Raw genomic sequence first — 14,744 nt, 5'->3', positions numbered from 1 at the left:
AAAAAACAAAAACAAAAACAAACAAAAACCCCCAAAACAAACAAACAATCAACAACAAAAAGGAAACAAAACGCTGCACCTGGACAACAGAAACCCTGAGAAAGGAAAATGCCTCCAGGTCAAAGCCTGGTCCAGGTGTCCTCAGAGAGATAGGCCTAAGGCATGGAGGGACCAAGAACCACCGCACTCACCCGTGGCGTCCACGCCCCTGCCTCTAAGACACTGGGCCTCAGCCTTGCCCAGGCTTGCCCAGGGAGCTTCTTAGTGGGCTACTTCCCTTTCCCTGAACATTTCCCTGCATAGTCACTGTGGTGCCCGGGACCACCAAGGGTGCCCCCAGGACCCCCAGCAGCCTCCCACCTTGGGCCTGAGCTAACCAGCCCCACACGGCCAGGGGAGGAAGCAGCTGCACTGGTCCCTGCTGGCCAAGCTGGCCTGGGTCTCGACCTTCTGAACTCCCCATGCATCTCCCAAACTTGACCCCACCTGCTTTGCCTCAAACCCCAGCCTACAGAGCTCCCAGCACTTGATCCATTACAGCAAACTGTTCTTGACAGAAACCTCTGGAGGACTTTTGGCCAACCATCCCCACAACAAAAGTGTTCACAATAATCTTCTTGGAGTGCCTGGGTGGCTCAGTCAGTTAGGTGTCCCACTACTGATTTCAGCTTGGGTCATGGTCTCAGGGACGTGGGACTGAGCCCTGCATGTAGCTCTGCTCTCAGCAGGCAGTCTGCTTGAGGTTCCCTGTCTCCCTCCCCCTTTGCCCCTCCCCCTGCTCGCTCATGTGTGTGCGTGCTCTCTCTCTCTCTCTCTATATATATATCTTCCTTCTCCATCTTCATCATTTTCACCCAATCTACTCTCTGTGTGAACTATTGTCACCTAAAGATTTTTTTTATTTGGCAGAGAGAGACACAGCGAGAGAGGGCACACAAGTAGGGGGAGTGGGAGAGGGAGAAGCAGACTCCCCACTGAGCAGGGAGCCCGATGTGGGGCTCGATCCCAGGACTCTGGGACCATGACCTGAGCCGAAGGCAGATGCCCAACCATCTGAGCCACCCAGGCGTCCCCTAAAGATTTTTTTTAATTAAACGTTTTGAGATAGTTGAAGAGTCACATGAAATTGTAAGCTACAGTGCAGAGAGATCCATGGACCTTCACCCAGTTTCCTTCAGTGGTGACATCTGTGTTAGAGTACAATATCACAACCCAGATACTGACATTGAAACAGTCAAGATACGGAACGTTTCCATCCCCACCAAGGTCTATCTGTGATGTTGCCCTTTATAGCCACAACCACTGCCCTCCCACTCTCACACTCTCACCCCTCCTTCACCCCGGGCAACCACCAATCTGTTCCCTATTTCTATACTTTGGGCAACCACCAATCTGTTCCCTATTTCTATACTTTGGTCATTTCCAGAATGTTATAAAATTAGAATCATAAGTATGTGATCTTTGGGGAATAGCTTTTTTTCACTCAGCATAATTCTTTGGAAATTCATCCAAGTTGCTGCGTGTATCAATAGTTCATTCCTTCCACTGCCAAGTAGTATTCCATGATATGGATGTACCACAGTTTGTCTATTCATACATCCATTGAAAAACGTTTGGGTTGTTTCCAGTCTGGGACTATTATGAATAAAGCTGCTATAAACGTTCATGTACAGGTTTTTGTGCAAACATAAGTCTTTATTGCTCTGGGATAAATGCCTGGGAGTGCAATTCCTGGGTCATATGGTAATTGGGTTTACTTAAAAAGAAAAAAACCACCTGCCAAACTGTTTTCCAGAACGGCTATACCATTTTACGTTCCTACCAGCAATGTATGAATGATCCCGTTTCTGCACATCCTTGCCAGCATTTATGGTTGTCACTCTCTTCTCCTTTTTTCTTTTTTTAAAGCCATCCTGATAAATGTGTCATGATATCTCATTACAGTTTAAATTTGCATTCCTAGTGGTTGATGTTGTTGAACATCTTTTCATGTGCTAATTTGCCATCTGTATGCCATCTTCCGTGAAATATTTCTTCATGTCTTTTGTTCATGTTCTAGTTTGATTATTTGCTTTTTTGTTGTTGAGTTTTGAGAGTTCTTTATATATTCTAGATACTAGTCCTTTCTTGGATATGTGTTTTACAAATATTTTCTCCCAGTCTGTAGCTTGTCTTTTCATCCACTTAACAAGATCCTTCACAAAGCAAAATTTTAAAATTTCAATGAAGTCCAAATTATCAACTTTCCCTTCGATGGATTGTGCTTTTGAAGCCAAGTCTAAGAACTCTTTGCCTAGCCCTTGATCCTAAAGATTCTTTCCTATGTTTTATTCTAAAAGTTCAATAGTTTTGTGTTTTACATATAAGTCTGCAATCCATCTTGAGTTCAATTTTGTAGGAGGTACAAGACATAGGTTGATCTTGTTTTTCCCCTTTAGCCTGTGGATGTCCAATTGTTCCAGCATCATTGTGAGATTCTCTACGTAATCATGTCATCTTCACATAGAGAGTTTTCTTTCTTTCTTTCTTGTCTGTATGTCTTTTACTTCCTTTTCTTACCTTTTTGCATTGGCTAGAATTTTCAACACTACGTGGAGTAAAAGTAGTGAGACCTGACATCCTTTCCTTCTTCTTAATCTTAGGAGAAAAGCATTTAATTTCTTGAGTGGATTGTCATATAAATATTGATTGGATATTTGGTGATGGTGTCACTGAGTTCTTCTATATCCTTGCTGATTAACTCGTTGTTCCATCAATAGTTGAGAGAAGGCTATTGGTGTCTTCAACTATTATTGTGGATTTGCCTATTTCTCTTCAGTTTTATTAGTTTTTTTTAAGATTTTATTTATTTGAGAGAGAGTGAGCAAGAGAGAGAACACAAGCAGGGGGAATGCTAGAGGCAGAGGGAGAAGCAGGCTCTCTGCTGAGCAGGGAGCCCAATGCGGGGCTTTATCCCAGCACCCTGGGATCATGACCTGAGCTGAAGGCAGATGCTTAACCAACTGAGCCACCCAGGTACCCCAAGTTCTAGCAGTTTTTGTTTCACATATTTGGCAGGTCTGTTGTTTGGTACATACTTATTTAGAATTGTTATATCTTCTCAATAGATTGATCTTTTTTAGTAGTGTATACTGTCCTTCTCTGTCTCTGTAATTTTCTTCTTCTGAAGTCTACTTTAGCTGATATTAATATAATCACTCCTGCTTTCCTTTGATTCGTGTTTTCATGATACAACTTCTTTCATTCTTTAATTTTCAATCTGCCTATATCATTACATTTGAAGTGAGTCTCTTGGAGATGGCATATATTTGGTTGTGGTTTTTAATCCAGTCTGGCAAATATCTAATTTTTAACTGGTGTATTTAGACCATTTGCATTTAGTGTAATTCTTGATAGGCTAGAGCTTCAATCTGCTGTTTCATTTTCTGTTTTGTCTGTTCTTTTTTTGTTTTTGTGTTTTCTTTTTCATGCCTTCCCATGAGTTACTTGAACATTTCTTACAATTCCACTTCGGTTTACCTATTATGTTTTTGAGCGTATCTTTTTGTACAGCTTGTTAGTGGTTCCTGTGGTATTGCATTGTCTATAATTTGATGTCTACTGGTATGATCATTTTGCCAGTTTGAGTGAAATAGAGAAATCTATTATAGAGACCTCCCTTTAGGTCACTCTACCAATTTATAATTTGTTTTTAAGTTTTTCTCTTTATGTATTTTATTTTATTTTTATTTTTATTTTTTTAAAAAGATTTTATTTATTTATTTGACAAAGAGAGACACAGCGAGAGAGGGAATACAAGCAGGGGGAGTGGGAGAGGGAGAAGCAGGCTTCCCGTGGAGCAGGGAGCCCGATGCGGGGTTCGATCCCAGCACCCTGGGATCACGACCCGAGCCGAAGGCAGACGCCTAACGACTGAGCCACCCAGGTGCCCCTCTCTTTATATATTTTAGAACCACACCAGGTGGTGTAATAATTTTTGCTTTAACTGTCAAATATAGTTTAGAAAACTCAAGAAGAAAAAGAAAGATGATTGCATTTACCCACATTTTTGCTTACCGTGTTCTTTCATCCCTCTTGGGAGATGTTCTAAGGCTCCTTCCTTTGTTGTTTTCTTTCTGTTTAGAGAATTCCCTTTAGGTTTTTTTTTTTTTTTAGGTAGGTATAAATTTTCTTAGTTTTCCTTCATCTGAAAATGTCTAGATTTTCCTTTATTCCTGAAGAACACTGCCAATGGGTATGGGATTCTGGGTTAACAGTTCTTTTCTTTTAGCACTTAAAAATTATTTTGCCCCTTCCTTCTGGCCTCCATGGTTTCTGATGAGAAATCTATTGTCATTCCAATTGTTTTTCCCTTATATGTAAGGTCTTGTTTTCTTCTGGCTGCTTTCTTTTTTTTTTTTTTTTTTTTTTTAAAGATTTTTTATTTATTTATTTGAGACAGAGAGAATGAGAGAGAGAGAGCACATGAGAGGGGGGAGGGTCAGAGGGAGAAGCAGGCTCCTTGCTGAGCAGGGAGCCCGATGCGGGACTCGATCCAGGGACTCCAGGATCATGACCTGAGCCGAAGGCAGTCGCTTAACCAACTGAGCCACCCAGGCGCCCTTCTGGCTGCTTTCAAGATGTTTTCCTTCATCTTTAGCTTTCAGAAGTTTAATTTTGATGTATCTCAGAGTGGCTTTGTTTGGATTGTCCTCTTGGCATTCATTCAGCTTCTTGAATCTATAGGTTTATATCCTTTACCAAATTTGAGAAGTTTTCAGCCATTATCTTCAAGTACTTTTTCAGACCTGCCCTCTTTATCCTCTCCTTCTGGGACTCTGATAAAACAAGTATTAAATATTTTGTTACAATCCCACAAGTCCCTGAGGCTCTGTTCCTCTTTATTATTATTTTTTTTTTCAGTCTACTTTCTCTCTGTTGTTCAAACTGATCAATTTCTATTGTTCCATCTTCCAGTTCACTGGTTCTTTCCTCTGTCTCCTTTATCCTGCTGTTGAGCCCACCCACTGAGTTTTTTATTTCAGTGATTGTACTTTTCAGTTCTAAGATTTCTATTTAGTTTTCTTTACACCTTCTGTTTGTTTACTGAGACTTATAGTTTCATTTGTTTCATTGAACCATTTTTTAAAATTATGGATGCTTTAACACTTTGTCAGAGAATTCTAACATCTCTGTCATCTCAGTTTTGAAATTTCTTGGTTGTCTTTTTTTTTTTTAAGGTTATTTATTTTAGAGAGAGAGAGAGAGAATGAGCAGGCGAAGGAGAAGAGAGAGAGGGGGAGGATCTCAAGGAGACTCCCCGCTGAGTGCAGAGCCTGACACTGGGCTTGATCTCATGACCCTGGGGATCATGACCCGAGCCAAAACCAGGAGTTGGACGCTCAACCAACTGAGCCACCCAGGTGCCCCTTGGTTGTCTTTTTTTATTCATTTGTGATCTTTCTGATTATTGGTATTAGTGATGTTTTGAAATCTGGACACTTTCATGAGACTCTAGATCTTATTTAAACTTTCTGTTTTAGCTGGTATTCTCTGATTCTGCTCCAGCAGGGGATGGGGGGTGGGGGCCAGCCAGCACCTGGTTACAGCCAAGTGGAGATAGAAGTCTAGATTCTCTACTTGGCCTCTGTTGACAAGTGGGAGGGCAGATCTCCTCATTCTTGTTGGGTAGGGTTGTTCTTGACTGACACCACAGGGGAGGTGGCCTCACTTCTTCAGGGCAGTGGTGAAAGTCCTGAGTTTCCACTAGACTTCCTCCGATACCACCCCAGAGAAGAGGGAGAGAGGTGCCTCATTATTGTCAGCTCCCCATGTGGTCTCCACTGACACGGCAGCAGGGAGCCTCATTGTTGGTTGGGGACGTCTGCTGAGGGTGGAAGTCTGGGCTCCCCATTGAGCCTTTGCTGGTGTGGGTGAGGGTGGGGCCACATTTTTTTTTCTGTGGTTTTTGGTTGGCGTAGATGGTTATCATCTAAAAGTTTTCTGTCTTGCCAGGATGCCCCTTTTCAGACTAGATAGAGCAGGCTTTTGTTGGAGCTTTCTTTTAGTCTGTGCCCGTTGGCAATTCCCGGTGGCTGACTGCCTTTGCATCAAGAGGGCAATGTACGAGGCAGAGCGAAAATCCAAGGAACTCACCACATGTTCGTGCTTGGGTCCCACCTTTCCTAGCCTGTCTGCCTTCCCCGTGCTGTTGTTCAGAGTCTTCTTGTATTTGTTTTACATATAAGTTCCAGGGTTTTTAATTGTACTTATTTGGAGGAATAGAGAAAAGTGGGACTACTTTATCTTTCCAGAAGCAAAAGTGCCAACTCACTTAAGAAAAAAACAAACAAACAAACCAGGACGCCTGGGTGGCTCAGTTGGTTAAGCGTCTGCCTTCAGCTCAGGTTGTGATCCCAGGGTGCTGGGATCGAGTCCCGCATCAGGCTCCTTGCTCAGTGGGGAGTCTGCTTCTCCCTCCGCCTGCTTCTTCCTCTCCCCCTCTCATGCTGTCTCTCTTGCTCTGTCTCTCTCAAATGGATAAATAAAATGTTTAAAAAAATAAAAACTAAATAAAAAACCCCATAAACACCACTCCTGCTCTGCCCTTGAATTAAGTAATACTATTCATCAAATCACAGATTGGATGAGTGCCAGTTTATATATATATATAAATATATATATATATAAAAATATATATATACACACACATATATATAAAATGTACTATATATGTATATATAGTGTATTATATATACATTAAAGCTTTATTGAAGTGTAACTGAGTTATAATAAACTGCACACATTTCAAATGTACGGTGTGATGCGTTTTGATATAGGTATACTTATCAGCGCAACCAAGATAGTGAATATATTCGTCTTTCCAGTTTCTTCCCTCCCTCTCATTTCTCCTCTGCCCTCCCTCACCCCCATCAGTCCCCAGGCAATCACCAGTTTGCTTCCTGTTGCTAGATATTAGTTTGCATTTTTTGCTAATTTTATAGATCCACACATACGGCAAAATACAACAGTAATAAAAAGAACAAACTACTGATAGTGCCAACGACATGGATGAATCTCAAAATAATTATGCTGAGGGGCACCTGGGTGGCCTAGTCGGTTAAGTGTCCAGCTCTTGATCTCAGCTCAGGGCATGGTCTCAGGGTTGTGAGTTCGAGCCCCGCGTTGGGCTCCACACTGGGTGTGGCGCCTACTTAACAAAAAATAAATTAGATTAAATAATTATGCTGAAAGTGAAAGGAGGCAGACAAAAAAAGAGTACATATTGTATGATTACAAACACACGCACACACGTATCACAATATCACATTATAACAGATTCTATTATATTATATATAGATTATAACACATTATAATACACACACCACATCTCAAAATATGGAACTGTTTCATCCACGTGCTACCCCAAATCAAGTATTTGCGAACTACTACTCTGAACAATCTTTCTAAGATCTGGTTTCCACATCTGAACTCAGACGTTGTACCCAGGTGGTGTTGGTTCAACCCTTGGGTGTAGGTGCGGAGAGGGGAGGTTGGGGTGCGGTGGGTCATGGGGAAGAGCCTTACATGGAGCCTGGAGGCCTCCGGCTGTGAGGACATTGGCAAATCCTTTCCCTTCCCAGACCCAGTGTCCTCATGTTTAAAATCAACTTCATGAGTGAATGCCCAGCTCTGTCCTCCAGCGCCGACCAGGGGAGGTTGGTGCCAAGTGGGTGCAGCTCTCCAGCTCACGGCTGGGGGTCTCCAGCCCGGTTCAGTCTGGCATAGATGCTGGGCCTGGGGCCGGGACAGGGCTGGGCAGCATCCTGATCTCCGGTTGTGTTTGCTTTATTAGCTCTTTCAGACCCAAGCCTGCTGAGCTACAAGGCTGCTCAGCCTCACCAGGCGGACTGATTTTAATTTCTAATATTTTCATTTTAATTTCTAATATTTTCATTCTGCAGCCAATACTCCTTCTTGGTTGGGAGACCAGCTTTGCTTCTTGCCTGGGCATTCTCAGGGTTTCAGTTGCTCGGGGCCCGATCGATCTGGGAGAGAATGAACTAGAGCAGCTACAACGGAGAGCCAGAGAGGACTGCCCCTCTAGCTCTACTCCTGGGCTGTAAACACTGGCCATACCCAGGGCCTTCCTTCCTTCTCTAGCTCCCCTGGTCCTCCCGGGCTGGGAGGGAACACCAAAGCCCAGGCAGTTGGCAACTCTGGTCAGGATGAGCCGCCCAGGGACACTTGGGCAGTGGATAAGGGACAAGGGCTTGGCTGTGTGACCTCAGCTCTGTGACTCTATTTCCCTGTGCTGATGGAGGGGGAGGGGTTGCAGACCCCATGTGGCCTGCCGAGGGCTGCACTCTGAAGGATGGGAGGGCTCCAGGCAGAGATGGGCAGTGGCTTAGGCGTGTGGGCTCTGGAACCAACCACCTAGTTCCAGCCGTGCTTTCACTGCTGGGGCAACTTACCCAGCTCCTCTGTGCCTCAGTTTTGTCGTCTGTAAAGTGGGGGTGACCAATTCTGAGGACATACATACAAAGCCATTGGAAGGGGACCCTGCACCTGGGAAGGGGTCTCCCCAGACAGGTCAGTCCTCATCCATAGCTGTTGTTTATTGTCGTCTGTTGGTTTCTGAAATTTCCTACAATGGCCAGGTGTGAATTTCTCAATTAAAACAGCTGCTTAAGGGGCGCCTGGGTGGCTCAGTCGGTTAGGCGTCCGACTCTTGGTTTCAGCTCAGGTCATGATCTCAGGGTTGTGAGATTGAGCCCCAAGTCCAGCTCCGCGCTCAGCGTGGAGTCTTCTTGTCCCTCTCCTACTCCTCCCACCATGTGCGCGCTCTTGCTCTTTCTCTTTTTCTCTCAAATAAGTACATAATAATAAATCCTAAAGAAAGAAAAAACCTGTTTAAGTACAAAATGTTAGTTGGAGTTAAGGGATGTGATCACTCCCTACCCTCCCTCGGATGGGGCTCTTTGGGGGTGGAGGTGTGGGCGCAGTTCTCTGGAAGGGCTCCTCCACGGGATTCTCATCACCGCCGTGAGCCTGAGGACAACCCAGGCCTCAGGACCTGCCTGACCCGGGCGTCCGGCCAGGAGAGCGCAGGAAGGAGGGCGCATTCACAGGCACTTGATAATCCTGATGACAGAGGCGGGGAAGCCTCTGGGGGTCCATCGCAGCTCTGCTGCAAGACCCTTCACCATCTGGACCCTCAATTTCCTCCTCCAGAAACGGGAACAATGAAGGTGACATGAAATACTATTTGTGGAAGGATCTGCCCGGTGCCTTGTGCACAGAATGGAAGGGGGGCTTTATCACGTGTTACTATTTTTAAATCATTTATAGTACACTCTGACCTTAGCCCCTCAGGCCTGACATTTTCTCCCAGGAACTGCAAAGCCCTTCTACCGAGTTGACGCTTTCGGTCCCTCACCCCTGCTCCCGTGTTGGTACATCACTTGAGAGTTTACGAAGTATTTTCACCCACACCACAACAGGATAGCCCAGCCACTCCAGCCCCTTGGCGATTTTTTGCCCGATTCAAGCATCTCTTGTACTATTATTGACTCAATACTTTTTCTTTAAATCGCCTCACATTTTTCTATTTGCCTTGCGAACAATCTATATAAATAAAATGCCTAAAAAATAAGACAAATGCATTAAATACATGCTGGCTAGCATGGCCTGCCTGACAAGCTCTTATTAAAAAAGGAGCTGAGCGAGTGGGTACTAAACCCACACTACCGCTTGTCTGACACTTTCCTTGGCAACCGGCAGAGGGTGAAAAGAAAAATGAACAGGCAATTGCTTTCTTGTTGTGCGACCCAGGTTGGTTCAGGCTGTTCTGTGGAGTGTGACCCACATCATCCTATTTACCATGCTGGTGTGAGTCCACACTTGGGGAAACACCGTACCAGCCTATTAAACCTCACAGTAGCAATCCAGAGTATATACTGCAATCCCCAATTCACGGGTAGAAAAACTGAGGCCCAGTAAATAGAAGAATCTGTTCAGGATGACGCAGTCATGTCAGAACTTGAACTGGGGACCATGCGGTCTCTGTTTCTTGGGGCCTTGACATTACCTAGAAGGATGGGAATCCTTGTCCATGTTGGTCCCCTAGGAGGCCACCTGCAAGTTCCTCACCCGCCCTCCCCACCGCTCTTGGGAAAAGGGCGGGCTTGACAGAGCGAGTGTCAGAGGAGGTGAAATCTGGAGGCTCGAGGAGTCCCCGGAACGCTGAGCAAACCGGCCGCAGTCCTCAGACTGATGACTTCTTTTCAAATGGTGTTGGGGGGATGCTGGCGTTTGTGGGAGCCCCAGGCCCTCTGCCCTCCAAGGTCAGTTCACCACTTAAGCCGAGGCCCCAGACTGTCTCCCTCCCCCAGCTCCACAGTGACACAAACCAGCCTCCCCAGGAACCTTCACATCAAAGGGGACCGACCAGGAGGTGGTTGGAGAGGAAGGAGATGGGGCCCCCTTGCTCCCTCTGCTTCCTCTAAAGGAGGCTGGGCCAGGGGCAATTTCCGATGGATGCAGAGAGCAGCTCTCCGGAAGGAGGCAGCCGTTCCAGCCCCGCCTCCCAGCCCACGGCTCTGCGGGCACTTCTCCTGGGTCCCCCAGGCTGCCTTCCCCCGAGCACTCGTGTGATATGCTAATAGCAGGTCTGACAGGCTGGTCCCTGGACGGGCCTGCTAGCCAGCCAGGGAGGGAGGCTGAGTGCTTGAGCCAGCCTTCCCTCCTTGGTTCATTGACTCATTCAACAAACATGTGAGCACCTACTCTGTGCCAGGCACGGGGCACAACGAGAACAAGCCGGCCCTTGAGGAGTTCATGGTCTAGTGAAAGCGACAGGCATTGATCTCAGAACTCAGTTGTAGCTGCGACTGTGGGAAGGGCAGAGAGGGTGAGGGAGGGGTTATCTGGGGCTAGAAGAGATACGGGGAGAGCTGACCTGTCTGGGAAGGTGTCCCGAGAAAGTGATGAAAGCAAGAGTGAGTTAACTAGGTGAAGAGGGGAGGAGGGTGGAGTGTTCTGGGTTGGGGGAAACTCACGTGCAAAGGCCCTGTGGCAGAAGAGATTCTGTTCTGTATATGACTGTGGGAGGAGACTGGAGTGGCTGCAACGCAGAAGAAAGAGGGGAAGGATGGTGCTCCGTGAGGGTGGCCACACAGAGAGCCCTGAAGGCCAGTTCAAGGGTTTGGTGTTCATCTTAATAGAAATGGGGAATTTGTCAAGGGTTTTTAAATAGGGAAGGAGACAGGATCCAACTCCCATTTTGAAAAAGTCCTTCGGGCTGCCCTAAGAGACTGGATGGAGGGGCCTGAATGGAACTGGGGCGGGAGGGGCAGGGGCAAGACAGGAAGCCAAGGCAAGTCTTGCAGGAGAGAGGCGGTGGGGCTTGGGTAGTGAGAGGGGTGGCGGCAGGGGACAGATCCTCGGGAAGTCAAGTGTCTCTGACCCCTTGGTGACTAGCCACCAGGAGCCAAGAGAGTCAGAAGAAAGAAGAAAAACCCAGAGCCCAACACCATGGTATTGATTCTTCCACATGTAGAGCAAGAAAGCCAAGCCCATGTTGTGCGCTCCACTCAAATCTGATTCTGCACCCACCCCCTCTTTAACAAGGCCGATTTGGCTGATTGTCTGGCGTCCCCCAGGAGAAAGGTAACCTCATTTATTTGACTGGCCCCCGACTGCTGGCCATTTAGCTCTCTCCGCATTTGGCTTTGTAAACAATGTCACAAGGAGCCCGGTGTGGTTAAACGTTTGCAGCCATGCTTATATGCTCCGTGTGCTTCCAGGCTTCTGCCAGTGACCCGTCTGTTTTGGCTACATTGTGCCAGGCTGCTCTGGGGTGGGGGAGAGCTCTAACCCTCTGCCACCTGAGTTCATGCACGTCTCCAGGGCCCATGAGGCCAAAGCAGCCGTAGCCGCTGCCTGAAGAAAACCCATGTAGACCAAAGGCTAGTGTGAATTCCACGGATGGCTTAAACAGACTTGTGCCTCATCCGCTCTGAGGCGTCCAGAGGGCTACTTGCCAGGAGTCGTACCTATCTGGGGTAAACACATGGATCTGAGGACGCCCTTGTCTTCCTCTGAGCCCCCACCCCAAGTCTGAGACGGAGAGATGCCTGGAGAAGACATTCCCCACTAACGTGCTCGTCCTCTGGGGGGCCCTCACAGAGAGGTGATGAGAGCCGGGAGGGCTTCTGAGCTGAGGGGGACGTGGGGAAGGTGGGGAAAAGATATGGGGATGAGGTTAGTCCTCCGGGGAGCTGGTGATGGCTAAAGGCGGGGGTGCTCTGCCCTGGGGACCCACCCTCTGGTCATTGCCGGAAGCAGGTCCGTCCCTTGGAGCAGAACTTGGTACGTAATCGGTGGGGCCTAGTGCAAAACAAAACTGCGGGACTCCCTTTAGAATTAAACAACAGAGCATTAAACCAAGCAAGAGGTCCTTCCGAGCACTGGGCCCGCTGTGACTGCACAGGCCACAGGCCCTGCTTGGCCTCTCCCTTCTAGAAAAGAGATGTCAGGAGCGTGGAGCAGCAGAGAGGAGGTGAGGGAGGCCAGCTCATGGGCGCATCAGTTAAGAAAGAACCAGGGGCCAGCCCAGCCCAGCCCAGCCCCATTGTCACTGTAGCGGGGACCCTCTGGGGCCACCTGTCAGGCTGACCGTGTGGATGGATGGGGCGGGGAGCGGAGAGGAGGGGAGAAGCAGATGTGGCCAGAGACCTGGCAGACCCAGAACACGTCCACGGCCACAAGTTTGGCAGCAGGGCACAGGGGCTGATTCAGAGCCAGAGTCAGAGGAAGCAGAAAGAAGGCGGCCAAGGTCCCTCTGGGCGGGGAGGGGGTGTAGATCTGAGGGCTGCCTGCAAAGCCAGGAGAGGAATGCTGAAGTGAACAAAGGTGTGAGCAACAGTGGCCCTTCCTGGCTCTGTGCTTGGCCCTCAAAGTCTGCCAGTGTCACCCCCTCTGGGAAGAAATGACAGAACCTAGAGGTGCTGACGCCTACCCGCCTACTCTTCCTTGTCTACCTGTAGCCCCACGCTGCAAGGAACAGATGGGGAGCGGAGGTCTGGCGTGGTGGGGGACTGGCCACCAGTGGCAAAGGGGGGCTCCCAGGGGTCCCCATTCCCACAGTGGGATCTGCCTCACAGCGGTTGGCTTACACCCTTATGGAGCCCCCACCTGCTCCTCCTCCCTTCACGCAGGCCCGCGGGGGGCTGGGGGCAGCGGCAGGTGTGCGTGTATGTTCAGGGAGGGCAGGGGCTCCCCCTCTTCCCCATATCCAGATCTAGGGCCAGCCCCGTGGCCAACTCACCTGTCCTGGTCGACCCCTAGATGTTGTCCCTGGCGCCTTGGTGACTGTTTTGGGATGAGCCATGCGGTAGCCTTTCCACTCTATCTGGGTTTGATCGTCCATAAAAAAAATTAATGGTCCCTGCAAATAAAGAAGCATAACAACAGAGGAAGGCTTTTTAGACAATCAATTAAAAGCCTAGGAGAGGGATTATCTCATTGAAATATCAATTTTTAATAGCACTGCATCTTTGAGTTTCCTCTCAAAAAACTTTGCACACTCCATTTGCCTGCCCTGCTTTATAACTTCATCTCTTGCTGCCTTTGACCGACCTGAGCCTCTGGGACTGGCCTTGGGCACAAAGAGCAGGGGCCTGAGAGGGAGCATGGAGGGTCCCTCATTCATTTGCTCATCCGCTTACTCATTCATTCATCCATTCACTGAACACTCAGTGAGCTCCTTCTAGGTGGTAGGTGTAGGTGCTGGTTATAAAGGTGACTAAAAAGGACCCAAAATCCTAGCCCTCAGAGCATTCAAGGGCTGGAAGGGAGTGGGAAGTCAGCACCAGCCAGGTGAATAAATCGGCAATTGCAAAAGGAGAAGCCATCCAGAAAAATCAATGTCAAGGGACTGAGATGGAGGTTCATGGGCACAGGAGAGGGAATTTCCGTGAGGCTAGAGGAGCCAGGGAAGGATGTGGAGGGAAAGAAGTTTCAGGGTAGAAGGAACAGCATACCTAGAGCCCTGAGGCGGGAACAGACTTGGGGTACTGAAAGAGTAAAAAGGAAGCCAGCGGGCTGGGACGCAGTAAAAGAGGGGGACATGGTGGGAGATGAAAAGAGACGCCATCCAGTCCTCCCAGGGCCCCGGAGGCTGGGGAGGGGCACGTGGTACATGCAGAGTGCCCCAGGAGTTGCTGGTACGGAGGTTCCAGCACCAGCTCTGGACAACAGTGGCCCTGGTCCAAATCCTGCTTCTCAGCGGCTGGGACACCTGGGGAAGCCGCTGGGGGTCTCAGCCTCAGTGTTCTCACCCACTAAGGTGGGAGAATAATTGTGACACCTCACCGGGCTGTCATGAGCATCAAAGGAAGTCAGAGGCAGACTGCCTGGCGTGGCACCTGATTTCTCTCTGACCCCACCCTCCTCCGCTTGGCAGCTTCCTCACTTCAGCCCTTGGGGGCACTGGGGGATCAGATAAACTTTATCCCATAAGGGATTCCCACCAGCCACATCCCAAGGGATTTCATCACACACAGAATTCCAGTTTGTCAGCCACTGGGGTGGGGTTGGCGGGGAAGGAGCTGGTGGTCCAGGCACGGACTAGGTGCCTTCGTTTTCCCAGGGCTACCCCCCTGAACCTCATTCCATCCTGGAATGAAGAGACTGGGCGACTGAGCGGGGCTGAGGGGGCGGTGCATGCAGCTGGAGGCAGATCCCAGACAAAGATCCCGAGA

The sequence above is a fragment of the Halichoerus grypus genome, chromosome 15 (genome assembly GCF_964656455.1).
Source record: "Halichoerus grypus chromosome 15, mHalGry1.hap1.1, whole genome shotgun sequence".
NCBI classification, from domain to species: domain Eukaryota; kingdom Metazoa; phylum Chordata; class Mammalia; order Carnivora; family Phocidae; genus Halichoerus; species Halichoerus grypus.
The sequence above is the reverse complement of the archived record's forward strand: the minus strand, read 5'-3'. Positions refer to the sequence as shown.